The following is a 15,051-nucleotide window of genomic DNA, read 5'->3' as shown; positions in this document are numbered from 1 at the left end:
GAGTCCACTCAGTCCAGCTGGCTCACTTCTTCTGCCTCCATGACTTTCTTCCTAAAAAGGCTAAGGCAGTTTCTAAGCAGCCCACTTGAATCTACTCTGAGTGTACTTTCATTCTGCATGCTAAATAAACTTCCTCTTTTGCTAGCGTCCTTGGCTCTAAATTTCTTCTTTGCTGAACTCAAGAACTGAAAGCTGGAGTAACGGATAACCCTTAAATTTATATTTCTCCTATTGTCTTCATCTTATTTTTTAAATTTTTATTAAACTTATTGGCATGACATTAATTAGTTAATTAGTTAATGTAATTATATAGATTTCAAGTGTACAATCCTATCATATATCATCTGTATTATTTTATTGTGTGCCCACCACCCAAAATCAAATCTCTTATTGATTAATTTTTGGTTTTCAATAGCCTGTCTCATTTCATACAAAACTGTTGTTAACAAATAAGTAAATATTAGAGGAAATAGTGTGGACAATCTAAGCATACAATTTCCTTATTTTCAGCATGAGCCTAGATTTTTTTTTAATGGATGCTATTAAAATCTACCTTTTTTATATCCCCATATATTAGGTTATAGATAATTCACACAACATAATACAATGAAATTGCAAAGAATTGCCTCTCACATCATGTATGAGAATTTTATTTTAGTTTTTAGTGTTGCCTAAATGTTTTGTAAAAAAGAATAAAATTAAGGGTTAAAATCAACAGAGACAGCTTTGAAGTCATTCTGTCATAACAAGAAGAATATAAACAGCTTACCAATTAGAATGTACAATATACTTGCCAGTGCTACTAAAAGAATTAGTTCAATGTAATGCGATGTTTCTCCAGGCTCTCAGTCAGATATCTACAAATCATCAAAGAGACAAAAGAACTTCCTCCTGAAAAATGCTCAGTGATCTGTTGGTTGAAAATGAATATAATAAAAGCTAGGTCACATTGAGGGCTTTGTTTGTCATTTAAAAACAGTTTTAAAACTTGGAAAAGATGGCATTTTGATGAAAAATTTAACTTATCAAGATTATTTTTAGTAGAATTCACTTGGAAAAAACTGAATCACGCAAAACAGTTTTTTGACAATACAAAACACATAATTCAGATTACACACATATATCTTGAAATTTGTTATGACTGGTTTTGTTATAACAATTCCTTTCTTAATTGATAGCAGAAATAATTTATTATTTTAATTTGACATTGTTACTTCTCAAACATTAAATATAAACCTTTATATTATGATAATTATACAATTTTTAGATTACCAAAATAAAATATTTCATAAATTAGAAATTATCAAATCAACAAGGCAGTAATGTTTTAACTTCTATTAACTAAATTCAGAATAATTTACAGATAGCTAAATATTATAATTAAACATTTCTTAAGTAACTATTTTATGTAAAAAATATTCAGCACAGATGTCAAGGTGAAAATATTGTATATATATGAAGATTCTAGACTGTTCACGTAACACAACTTTTCAATTTCTGAATTTGCTTTCAGTTCAGACATCTGCATTTTTCTGTTTATAACCAGATGATTTTTCTTGACTTTCACTTACATTTAATATGTGTGGTAATAATGAAATGTGAGAAGGGTGGAGCACGGTAATTATAAACGAGCTGGTGTAACAGACAAAACAACTAATTACATGTGTTTATTTGCATTGACTATAACCAGACATGTAGTAATAGAAACAGAACCACTTCTGAACAACTCACCATATATATTTTTATATTCTGGCAGCATAAAAACTACTCAAGTTTTAAATTCATCCTTAATTTCTGGATAATTATGTCTTTATTCTTCTTTGTTACGCTCATTTTGATTAAAGTTGTATTTCTCTTCAGTCATACCACGTTGGTCAAAAGTAGTAAAATTTAAAGGATTTATTTTCATCTTTCAAGCTAAATCACTTAAAAAGTTGTATAAACATTTACAAAGTGTTTAAGAGCAATGTTTCACTAGTAAATCATTTTTCTAATGATATGTTTATAGATTAATAACTTGGGAGTGCCTTAGAAAAAGGAATTGGTTCTATCTTGGTTCCCATGCAAAGAAAAGTTAAGACTTTGGTGTCAGATAGACCCACATTCAAACTCCCAGTGCTTCCCTTTTTACTCTATATTCTTTAGCAGTTTAACTAACTCTTTTTCCTCTTTTTTTTTTTTCTGTATAATAAGGGTGGGTCCTAGACATAGCAATGAATGGGGGAAAAACACTTTAGGCATTCATATTGGAATGGAAGAGAAAAGATTACCCCTATTTGCAGATATGATTTTCTAAGTAGAAAAGCCCAAGAAATCTACAAAGCATTTAGTAAGTTTATCACTAATATTTAAGTTTCTTAAGATTACAAGATTCAATATCAATATATCAAACCTTAATTTATTTCTATATACTAGCAACAAGAAACTGAAAAATATTAAAATAGCACCATAAAGCATGAAAAGCTTAGTCATAAATTACAATGATTTTTTATGAAAATATCAACTGCAAGTAAAAAAACTACACACACATTGGGTTGCTGGTACTCTTTTATTTTCACTTTGTAGGACAATACCCAACCAATTGAGCCACGTTGGTCAGGACAGTACCCCTATATTTTTTAAAATTAGGTCTTGGTGCTTTCACTCTTTGACATTTTCTTTCCCACCGAGTGAAATCCACATAACTCACTGAGAAAGATGAACAACTATTTTAATTTTCCTACAAGGAATAAATGTTTATCCAGCTACAGAAATAAGATGTGAAGAAAAAAAGTCATTAATACATAACATCAGCATGTCATAGTGCGAATCCAAACATCTGATTCTCTTAGTGTTTATTTGCTATGTCCCTTTGTAAAAGTGATCATATCTGTGGTTAGCTGATATTTACCATCCAAAGAATCTCTTTGAAAGTTGTTACATAAAGAAGTTCCTGTCCATCCTGTTTCTAATTCTGATCTAAAAGTTATAGGATTGAGACTCAGAGCCTGAATTTCATCTAGGCGAGTTTGTGATTCTGATGAGGTATTCCTAAAGGTTACACCTCAGGAAACATTAAGCTCTTCCAAAAATAGATTTTGAATATGCATCTCTATATTGATATGAACTCTATAATCTATGAACCACAGATTTTATTTAACCATTTAAGTATATGGCTTTCTAAACAACCATGTCTCCTGATTATGTATTGACTATTTGCAGGTACCTGGGCAGGTACCTTGAATATACTAGTTGTATAGCATATGTTCATTAACCAGTATAAAACAAATTTTACCTATGCTAAATTGTATTAATAAATATATAAAATAACTCCATGAAAAAGTTTAATTATTATTAACTTTGGGGAGCTTTGGGGAAAAAATGAGAGAATGAGATGGTAGCTAGAAGAGCCACTTGGAAGAGAATTTTAGCTAAAGGAGGATGTTATAAAGAAAACACTTAAAGCTAATAATGCATATTCATAAAAATGACATTATGGCTTGAAAGTATCAATCAAATGAAGAATAATGGAAGTTAGAGATAAAAGTACCTCTATAACTGCTAAATGATCTCAAACACTAAGCAAAGAACTTTGTGATTCACTCCATTTAACAGTTAAAGGTTTTTGACCTGATGAAGATATTTCAGCATTGACATTCTCTATTACAAAATACTTGGTAACTTAGAATACTCTCTATATTAAGAGCATCTTGTAGTGGGAAAGGAGGGTAAACAAGCCAAGCCTTTAATAATTATAAACTAAATAGCAACAAGTAGGTTTGCGTTGCACTTACAATTTATAGAATTTTTAATTTTTTTTTGCAAATTGCCCCACCACATATTCATATAGTAGATACTTTCCTTATGTATTTTGCAAAGATATTAAGTGGCTTGCTGAAGGTCAATGAGACTGAAAATGTCAAAATGAGGAGTATCATCTGTTTTCTCATAACTTTCTCTCTAAAGTGTTCCCCCTACCAATGGACTTTTTTAAAAATTACCATTCCTATATTTTAAACAGAAGAGTATAATTCTTGATTTTGTTTTGCCTTAATATCTTTATTTGTTTTTCTGACAAGTAGTTCCAGAATGGAACTCACGTGTCAGTATTTCTGCTGGTACAAACATTTGTATCACTGGTGCAGTATGGCTGGCTAAGTGTTTTTGCCAAAAGTCCCACAGACCAGCTGCCTCTCACAGGCTGAAGGGTGGTAACGTTTGCAAAATGAAAAGTGTGCAGATGGAACAATACAAACATTGTCAGGAACACTGTATGTTGGACTTGGGATGGCAATCCGCAATCCCTCACAGATACCTGCACAAATTCCTGCACCCACCAAGTTTCTTTCTTCTGTAATATAATATAAAAAGCATCAGGAAATATTATTTTTTAAATATTATTTTTTTTGTGAAACTATGGAGAAAAAGGGAGCGATATTTGTCTAAATTCATTTCTGATAGTGTTAGCAAAACTTTGAAAGCACCTTTGGTAGTATCTGACTTGATATTTGTGGAATTTCGATTTAAATGTCACTTGAAGTTCAAAAGCCATTAAAAACAAAAAACTATCTGTTGAAAACATTAGTCGTAACTTTTCATTTGCTTGGATTTTCCTCCTGGAAAATATCACCTCATCATTTTATATTTCTTAAGAAAAATATTTTGAAAGCATTTACCCTAATCAGTTGTAATAATATTGTAATTCAATATTATCTTGGTATAAATATATTCATGAAAAGGAATTAAAAGACAGATTCAGAACACCTGCCAGATCCCAATAAATATAGTGAAACTGATTTATTCTGACTCATTACTTCCCACTCATGCCTGTATAACTCAGAACTAGTCAACTTACTTAACTGCAATTTGAATAGTCAGCCAAAGGGGGTCTTACTTCATTTTATTTCAAGAATTTTCTTTCTCACTGTCAATCTATATTTTTTCAAATTTTCAAATTAATCCCCACTACTAAGACATGCCTCATTTCAGCAAGTGTTTTGAATGCTTATATAGAAATTTAAAATTATTTTGCAATGTAAAAAATTAACATTATGTATTATTAATGTGGTATAGGTGATTGATACTATTGAAAAGATTCTTAGGGTCTAAATGGAAGTATAGTTTGATAGATTTAGGCTGCAGATGAGATTCTCTTCATATAGAAAACTGCTAGTTTTCAGAAGCATAAGTTTACTCAGATCACATATACTGCTTAGCAATATATATACAAGTGATTATTTAAATATAATGAAATATAGTGCTAATATTTCATAAAATGTTTTAAGGAATAATCTGTAATTTCTTATAATTGTCAGAAGTAGGCTTGTTCCTCTCTCTTACAAAAGGTGCTGTTTCTCTCCCGCAACTAAAAGAGTTATGATTTGAAACTACAGATTGCAGTTATAGTAAAGGATAAATAAAAGTTACTGTGTGTGTGTGTATATACACATATTTTGGCACTTTAATAAAAACTATGTATCCAGTGCCCAGTTCTATGCTTTACAATTTCATAGAATAATGATTAAAACAAGAAAAAAGAAAGATAAAAGAAAGAGCTATGTAAGCGAATGAATTTTAAGTCTCATACAAAATGTTTACTTTTTATTATCCTAAAGTGATCTACACAAATGATATGACTGGGGTACAAGTAAATGACTTGACTAAATATAATTTTCTGCTTCAACTAAAGGAGTACATCATTGTCAAACCACTATTATATGAAATGTTAAAGGGACTTATTTAAGAAAAAGAAGAGAGATGAAAAAACAGGAATAAAGGAAAAGAACATCAAAACTATAAACAATAAAATGTCAATAAATACACATCTATCAACAATTAAATCTAAAAAACAAACTACGCAAACAAGAAGAACATAGATAAGATCTTGGATATGGAGAGCATTTTGATGGTTGCCAGATGGGAAGGGGGTGTAGGGGAATGTAGGAAGAGGTGAGCCGACAAAGAAGTACAAATAGGTAGTTACAGAATAGCCATGGGGATGTGAAGTGCAATAGGAAATGGAGTAGCCAAAGAACTTAAACGCATAACCCATGCACGTGAACAATGGCGAGGTGATTGCCCAAGGGAGTTGGGGGTGCTGGGAGGAGGGGAGCAGGGTTGGGAGTTGGGATAACTGTGATAGCATAATCAATAAAATACCATAAAAATAAATAAATAAACACATAAATAAATAAATAAAAGCTCTTAGGAGAAAAAGGAAAAAGAAAATTAGAACACTCAAAGAATTTTTGTTTATTTGGGGGAGGGGAAGATATTAATAGATCAATACAGGATGAAGAAGCAGAAAATGTGGAGTCCTTGTTCTTTTATTTACTCTCTATTTAAAAGTATAAACTAAGAGAAATAAGGATGATATGTTAATAAGATTTTCAGTGTTTGTGACTGTTTAAGATACAGTGTGACTGCAAGGGAAACATGGGGCTCAATATTCATTTCTAGAATTATAGCTTCCTTCCCTGCATCCCACTCCCTCAGGACACATGCGATCTAATATTATGACAAGGCCTCCAGTCTACATTTAATATTTCCCTTTCAGCTAGAATCTTGAGGAATACAGAGTAAAAGAAATGATGGTCTAGCTAATAAGACTAAAATTAAAAAGTGACTAAAATCATCCAAATAGAGAATTAACACTTCCTAAAAATTAGCTGAAGTATCAAAGTGCTAAAAATGTTTATATCAAAATAAGGAGTTCAAAAAACAAAAACTTGAAGAGCACATATAACACCAACCACGTTATTTTTTTAAATTTTCATCACTAGAACATTGAGGTTTAAACAATATGTTCTCCATTTATGCACTCTTTTTACAATCCCTTAGGCTGCTTGTCATATAAAAGTAGACAGCCCTGGATGGTATGGCTAGGTTGGAACATTGTCCCATAAACCAAAAGGTTGTGGGTTCAATTCCCTGTCAGGCCACATGCCTGGGCTGTGAGTTTGGTCCCCTCTCTCTAAAATCAATAAACTGGTCCTTGGGGGAGGAGTAAATAAATACATAAATAATTTTTAAAAGCAGATGGCAAATGTATATGTTAGCTGAGACAATGCATGTGTGCCAAATCATTCATAGGTTTTAATACCAGTGCCCAGATACTTTGAGACCTAGGAGGAATACTGTTAGAGAATAAATCAGATCCAACTTAAAGAGTTGCCTCTTCCAGTTGGTGGTAAAAGTTCTGGAAATAATGGCTAGATTTCTCCCAGTACAAATTAGTAGAACAGGGCAAATGCCAATACTTCCCCTTCACACACACAGTAAGAAGTCTAAGTGTAGCATATGAATAGGAGCAGGGAGGGATCATTTAAGTTCTGTACATTAATTGAATCTGCTAATTCAATTACTACTCTTAAAAGAATGAATTGTACTTAGACTGCTTAAAGATTTCCTTGACTATAATATATAAAAATGACAAACATATTCCAATTAATATTTGTGATTTCTTCTTACAAAGAAAATCAAGAAAGTATAATAAAGATTAAATTGCTATTATTTTTGAAGAAGTATATGGAGAACATAAAATCATCTGAAATATTATGTAGGTATTAATGCTGATGTTTATAAAAGCTAGAAATACCATAGAGTTACTTTTGAAAACTAAACATCTACAAGATACTTAAGTAAATGTGAATAGTTCATCTTTAAAAAAATGCTCATATGAATAAAATAATTAAGAGACATCAGTATGCTAACTACAACTATATGAGGTCTGTTCAGAAGGTATCCAGCCACGTAATATTAGCAATAGAGACATTTAAAGAAGATACAAGATACAAAAAACATTGTACATAGGTCCATGATGCCTCAGTCCCCTTCAAAGTAGGCACCTTGGAATCTCACACAGTTTTTCCAATCGCCATCAGCTGCCCCATCATACTTTCCTAAATCTCATCAATGGCCCGAAATCTTTTCCCTTTCAAAGGTGATTTTAGTTCTGGGGAAAGCCAGAATTTGCAGGGCACCAAATTTGGGCTACAGGGGAGCTGAGTCACCTGGGTGATTTGATATTTTGCCAAAAAACTCAGCATGAGCAGGCGTGCTGTCATGAAAAAGCTGCTAATCACCAGTTGCCCATAGCTGAGGACTTCTGAATCATCCGAATAGTTTCCAAGGAAGAATATTCAAGCTAATACAAACTTTGATTCATTGCTCTACATGCTCAGTCATTTTGAATGTGACAGCCACACAGTACACATGCTTACTCAATGGTGTCTACTGCCCCCACAGACTAGTAAAGTGAAGTCTTCATTGTTTACACATGTGCATTCCAGTCCACTCTCCATGGCTGCCAGGTTATATCAATGTTGCGCAAACCTTTCTGGTTATACTAACATGAGCAGTTATCTTTTTTTTTTAATTTATGATATATTTTTGTGTTAAAGTGTATCTTCTAATTTTTAAATGTATGTTTCATTTGTATTTAATTTAGTAAGAAACACATTCTTAAAACAATTTCAAATAATATTTATTTATATTTCCATTTTTTCCCATTCCAGGATCTAGTGCATGCCAAAGGTAATACATATTTCCAATGTGTATACCTTTAACTACAATTTTCACATTCTTAGACAAATACATTTAGGCTCATCTAGAAGCCCTACACACTGCTAATGTTAGGAAAGAAATTTTTCTATGTATTTATTATCTTGTTATGAGAAATAAATGAGTATGTTCTACCTCTTATTTGATCATATAAGTTTTTCATACTATTTGGATAAGTATTAATAATAAAAATAAATTCCTCTTCGAGAAGTTGTACTTATGGTTTGCTAGATGGACTTTCAAACTTATGCTTTCCTGTGTATAAGCAGTACATAAGAAATTAAGTTGGATGCCATTTTTAAATTTTTATGCTCATCTCAGCATAAACTTTTCTGCATTCTCACTGTTACCAGCCCTCTAGAATAAGAAATAAGAATATATGATCATGAATAAGAATAAAATAAACTATCCAACATGGTACACAATCACAAATTCAGAATCATTAATATCAGTAGCTACTCTGCAAGACTTACTGACAGAACTCATTGCTGATACAGAAACAGGACTGAAATCTTAGTTAGATTCCAGTTCAATCGATTTTGCATCAAAAGTAGGAAGTGAATTTTATAATGTAGGGCACATCAGCTTTTTCGTACTGAAAAAAAAGCCGAGGAGGAATAATAATATTTCCTCTGTGGTTCACAGAGCTAGTAAAAATATATGTAGTCAGAAAGAAATATATACATAATTCTTCTTAATATTAGAGCGCAGCTTTTGTGAGGGTTTCAAAATATTGTACTGACAAGATGTTCATTAGTTCCAGGAAAATCTAAGATATTAGTAGCATATTTTCTAATCTCTGTTATTGTATATTGAAGTGATGAGCTTGCTCTGAGTTACTTTACTGCCATTGCAGGAACACATAACTTGTATTAAAATAGTCAAGAATAAATACTTTCTTATTTTTATATTTCATAATTAAAAATCACATAATGTCATAAATGGTTTAAATATCCCATTTATTCAAATTTTTGTTACCTTTTCACTTTCATTTTTAAAAATTTTAGGGCTATTTGCTCATCAAAATCTGTGATACGTTTGTATATTAGTCACCATGCTAGACACTGTGGATATTAGTATCTTCACTCATAAGTATATGTGAAATACAGAAAAACACCTTGCAACGCTGTGCAATAAGTGCTATTATGACAGGGTGTTAAAGGAGAGAACACAAAATATATAACAACAAAGAACATGATCTAAAGTATATGTCTGCGGAGTCCCAGGAATTTATATTATTTCATAAAAAATGTTTCTGTACTTGGAGTGGAGCAGGCACTTAAAGCACTTGGGGCACTCATCTGACACTCCTGAGCAGCTCCCAGCAGGGAGGCCAGGTGGGTGTGTTGACAACCTGATGTTCCCACGTATTCCCTCTTTTCAGAAGCAAAAGGCTCCAGGCAATGTAGCTCACTGCAGTGATCTAGCTGGTGGGCCAAAGCACCTGGACAGAACTTCAGCCTACCCTAGGGAATGTAAACAATGGCCCTCACCAGCTCTTCTGGTCCCGGAGAGTTGCTGCAGCTCTTGAAGGGCTTCCTAGGCTTCCCAGGCTTCCCTAGCTGGTCTCTGTGTTGCAGTCTCCCTAGGCTGGGCAGGTCCACTAGAGATCTGGATAGATGGAAGAAGATGCATGGAGCCGTGGCGATGCTTGACATGCCTTTATTCAGGAGAGTCACACAGGCCACAAGCCCATGTCCAGGAAAGTCACACAGTCCACAAGCCTAGGTCTATGTCAGCGCCACCCCCACTCAGGAGTCACATAGGCCACAAGCCTATGCCTATGTCGGTGCCCCGACTCCCTCAGTCTCTCTCTTTCTTTCTCTTTTCCTGAGAAGTTCCTGCCTCCTTAAGTACTAGCCTAGACAAAGCAGGCCTCAGGCCACAAAATGAGCATGAGCTGCGCATGCAAGCCTACTTGAGGCTAAAGGGGCAGTCTATCATACCCAAACTCAAGGCTACAAGAACACTGCTTATCAGACTCCTTCAAGGTTGTGAGAAGCTGCTCCCCCTAGTTGCCCAAGCATCTGGGTGAGGAATTCAGACTGCCTCCGCGTACCCTACAGTCTCTTTCTCCTGTTGTTTTTCAGAAGCTCTTCATTTAGTGCTAGTTTTTCTCCCAGGAGTAACTGCTATCTACATACACGTCTATTTAATTTTGCTCATGGGGAGGCAAGTTTAATCTCCGCCTATGCAGCCTATATTTTGGACTTCTAAGGGATTTTTATCTGTGTAAATTGTAAACTGGTTGTATCTAGTTGTCTGTTCTTTTTCTGTTTCCTTCATTTACAACATTTCTAAATCCCTGGTTGGGAATATGTCCCTCTGTTTTAGAAAATCCTGATGATATACTTCATTCATTTTACTGATATTATCTAGTCTGAGACTACATGGTTGTGCTCTCTAATAGAGTTTAGTGCCCAAATTACATCATAAAACAAACATATTTAAGTCTACCATAAGCTCAAGTGCTGCACTTCTTGGAAGTTTTGTAAAAATTTGGAAAATTACTTTCAAGAAACATGCTTGGGTATTTATTTTTAATTCAAGGAAGTATCGTGATTTATTAGGAAATTAACAGCTTCTTGATAGAACACAACCACAAAGATTCCTCCTACCAATATACAACTAATATATTGTGCTAATATTTTTATACCAATTTATCATGCATAGTACTTCCAATCTCAACTAATCCTCTTAAAAATCCACTAGAAAAAATGATAAAGAATATAGTAACACTTACATATATGTTAGAGTGAAGTAACTTTGGACTTTGAAAGACCTTTGTTAACTTCCCAGATTTTGCACGTTTAGCTTATGCCTCCGTGTCTCTGAGCAGCATTATGCCCTACTCTCACCACCGTCAGCACGGGGAGAGGGAGCATCTCTAGAAGTAGCATGTAGTTGAAGAAGCAATGGATTGTTACAGAAGATCATCACCATTTTCACATGTTAGAATTTTAAACATGCTCTAAAATAATAATGACGTAAAGGTAACTGCAAAAAATACAATTCTTATTTGAATGAAGTAGTGACAATGGGAAAAAAACTGCACCTGTTTACAACAGAAATAAAACTAAATTTCAGAATTTTAAAACTCACACAAAGAGATATAAACTATTTTTATGTCACTTTTTACCTTTAGATTGTTTTATGTGTTTAGGAAGAGGCAAAATAGCATAGTTATATTTCTTAAATGTTATTTGACATCTGCTATTGACACTGACCTTAATCAAGAGGGTAATATAGAGTAGATACTGAGTGGTTATATATAATTCAATAACATTTCCCCTACAGCCTGTAAACTCCAAAATACAGAAAAAAATGGAAACATTTTCCTTAGTTATTAATAAAGAATTTTTTAAGTTGGAGTATAATTTAATAATATATAAACTTGGAGGGATTGCATGTCAAATTTTAAAAAGTTTTTGGAAGAAATTTAATGACTAATATAATAATTAGAACGTTGGGACTCATAGCAGGAAAACAACAAAAAATTGCAGAAACATTAGACCTGTCCCTTTAGAACAAAGCTATCATCTTCAATGTAATCATCTATCTACTATAAAACTGGTTGTCCTAAACAAACAAAATATATAAATTAGAAGGTGTTTTATTTCATTTAGTGACAACTTTGTGATTGTATTTTTCAATGTTTTTGATAAGCTGCAAATTTATACACAACAGTGTTCATTTTGAAATAAATATATGTAAACAGTGCTAATGAAACCAAGAAGCAAGACCAGAGTTTAATCTGACATTTTAGTCGAAGTGGGCCGGTTGATTAGAATTTCATTGATTGTTAAGATAATTAAGCCAATGATCCTGTTTTTATATTTCTAACTTTTAGGAAAGCTTGTTCTCCAAAGGACTATTAGAAAAGAGAAAGACAATTCTATCTAGCCTCTTTTAAAACTAAATATTTCTTATGCATTAAGAAACTAAATTTCAGGGCATATAGAAAAATAACATGTAATGGAAACATGAAAGTTGCTGGCAGGTGATATATGGCATTATATAATATATAATGGAGTTTAAAAGAAGACATAAAATTGACATGCAAAACTGCATTTTAGAACTCAAAGTTGGAGAAAAAAATAACAATTACTAACTTAAATTAAGTTTCCAGGGCAGTACTAAGCAGTAAGAATTTTTATCTTTTTCTCATTCAATTTTCACAGGCAATGCCTGAGGCATGTACTAGAAGTATTCTTATTTTATATATTAAGAAATTAAACATATAGAAGTTTGCCCAATGGTACAGAACTAAATAATGGCAGACCTCTGGTAATTCCAGTGCAGATATCTGGAACACAACACTTTCCTCTTTAATACATATGCATATGTATATGTATATTTATATGTAGGTATGTACATACCTACATATATACATTTTTATATATAAATATATGTGTATATATACACATATATATGTACACACAAACACATTTATACACACATATGTGAGCTAAGTGATCATGGTCTAATTTTTTAAAATTCTCTACTTAATGAATGTAATAAAAATATTTATAGAATACTTGATATTACCTCAGTGGTAAAGAAAGGAGAGGATGTCAACAAATGCACCATATGCATTTAGGCATTGAAATCTCACTTAGCTTATAAAAGGATATTAGAGAAATGACAGTCTTGCATTGTATACTTGGAAGCACTCTAAACATGCTAATTTTGATTTCTAAAGTAAGTCTCAATAATTACAAGGAACATCAGTGAATATCAAATTTGCATTAGGTATGTGATGTGCAAAATTCTACCATTTCCTCAGCCTTAGTATCAAAAGCATAACAAATCTTGTGGTCTTTAGCAGCCATTCTCAAAGTTATTTTTAGATCTTTATTAGAGGAATGCTATGTATACCTTTATTTTTATTACCTGACCCATCTTCAGCATTACAGTGGAATTTATTACCTTCCTAGGTCTAGTTCTGTTTGTTTTTTGCTTGTTTTTCTTAAAATCTCTTCCACTGGGGAAAAAATCCACTTGGAATGTATTTCTTGGCATTCCCCACACTCTTTTGTTCTCAGTTGTATATTTTGTTCCGTATCACCCACTTCGTGTTACAATGACCTCTTACTATCACATCACTCCAAAATTAATGATAGTTTCAGTGATAATTGATTTTGCTCAACAGTTTGCAGTATGGGCAGGGTCTGATGAGGAAGGTTCATCTCTGCTCCAATGGTGCCAGCTAGAGAAGCTAGCTCATCTGAGTTGCAGGGGTGTCCAAACGTTTCACACCTCTGGCCACACTGGAAGAAGAAGAGTTGTCTTGGGCTATATCTTAAATACATTGCAATATGTAATCACAAAAAAAACTTATAATATTTTAAGTAAATTTACAATTTTGTGTTGGGCTGCATTCATAGCCATCTTGAGCCTCATGTGGCCTGTGGTCCACAGGTTGAACACTCTTGGCAGAGGATCCATTTCTAAAACTGTTGTCTCACATATCTGGCTTTTATCCAATGATGTTCACTTTTCTCCACAAGGCTCTCTTCATGGGGCTACCTGGATTTCCTTGCAGCATTGTGATGGGGTTCTAAAACAGTAATGGGCGCCTAAAACATGTAGCATTATTCATGATCATGGTATTTCTCCTGCCAGGTTAAGTGTAACACGTAGCATTACTCAGAGGTGCAGAGCCAGTGGAAGCTCCCAGCATCTTCAAACTTGGGGTCAGAAATTGACAATGGATCCTTTTCATCAATTTCTAATGGCTGAACAGTCACAGAGACCACAGAGATTTAACCGTTGGGTACATAGACCATTCCTTTTGAGGAAAAATAAAATGTCAAAGAACTTTTAGTCTTTAATCTACCACAGCCCACATGCTGGCTACAAGCATCTACTTGTTTTCCCTATGTGCAAAATACACTGACCCCCCAGTTCCATCTCATTGAATCCAATATCTTGTTGTCTAAGTCAGGTCCAGATGTTGTTGAACCCTTTTGGGTACTGTTCATATTAACGTGAAGATGTGAATTAAAGGATACAGTTGTCTGCATCCACATATCAACATACAATGTTGAAATTGTAGGGCACAAATTGATAACCAAAATAATTATTTCCATCCTAGAAATGGGGCAGAGATAGAGACTACAGGCATAGAGCAGTTGTAGGTTCATGGGTATGTATGCTCAAATCCATCTTGCTGTATGTTGCTATTTCTTTAAGTAGATCCTAGTCCTGCTCCTGCTATCTACAATTTTTTGGAGTTATTGACTCAGGCCCATGGGATAGCTCATCCTCCCACCCATAGAAAATAAATAAAATAAAAATATAATATAAAATAAAATAAAATAAAATAAAACATCCCAAGTTTGCAGATGAGTAGCCATTTCAGCATGCTACCTGTTCATTGAAGGTTGAGGGTACAAATTATTTTTTTTTAATTTTATGATCTCTCCTTTTCAAGCCAAGCTGTGTAATGTCACAGGTTTTAGGACTCAGGGCAGTATACCACTTCCAGGTATAAAAACTATTCTGATT

Source organism: Pteronotus mesoamericanus, unplaced genomic scaffold, assembly GCF_021234165.1.
Source record: "Pteronotus mesoamericanus isolate MK-2021 breed Mesoamerican mustached bat unplaced genomic scaffold, CSHL_Meso_final scaffold_36, whole genome shotgun sequence".
NCBI classification, from domain to species: domain Eukaryota; kingdom Metazoa; phylum Chordata; class Mammalia; order Chiroptera; family Mormoopidae; genus Pteronotus; species Pteronotus mesoamericanus.
Note: the sequence above shows the minus strand (reverse complement) of the source record.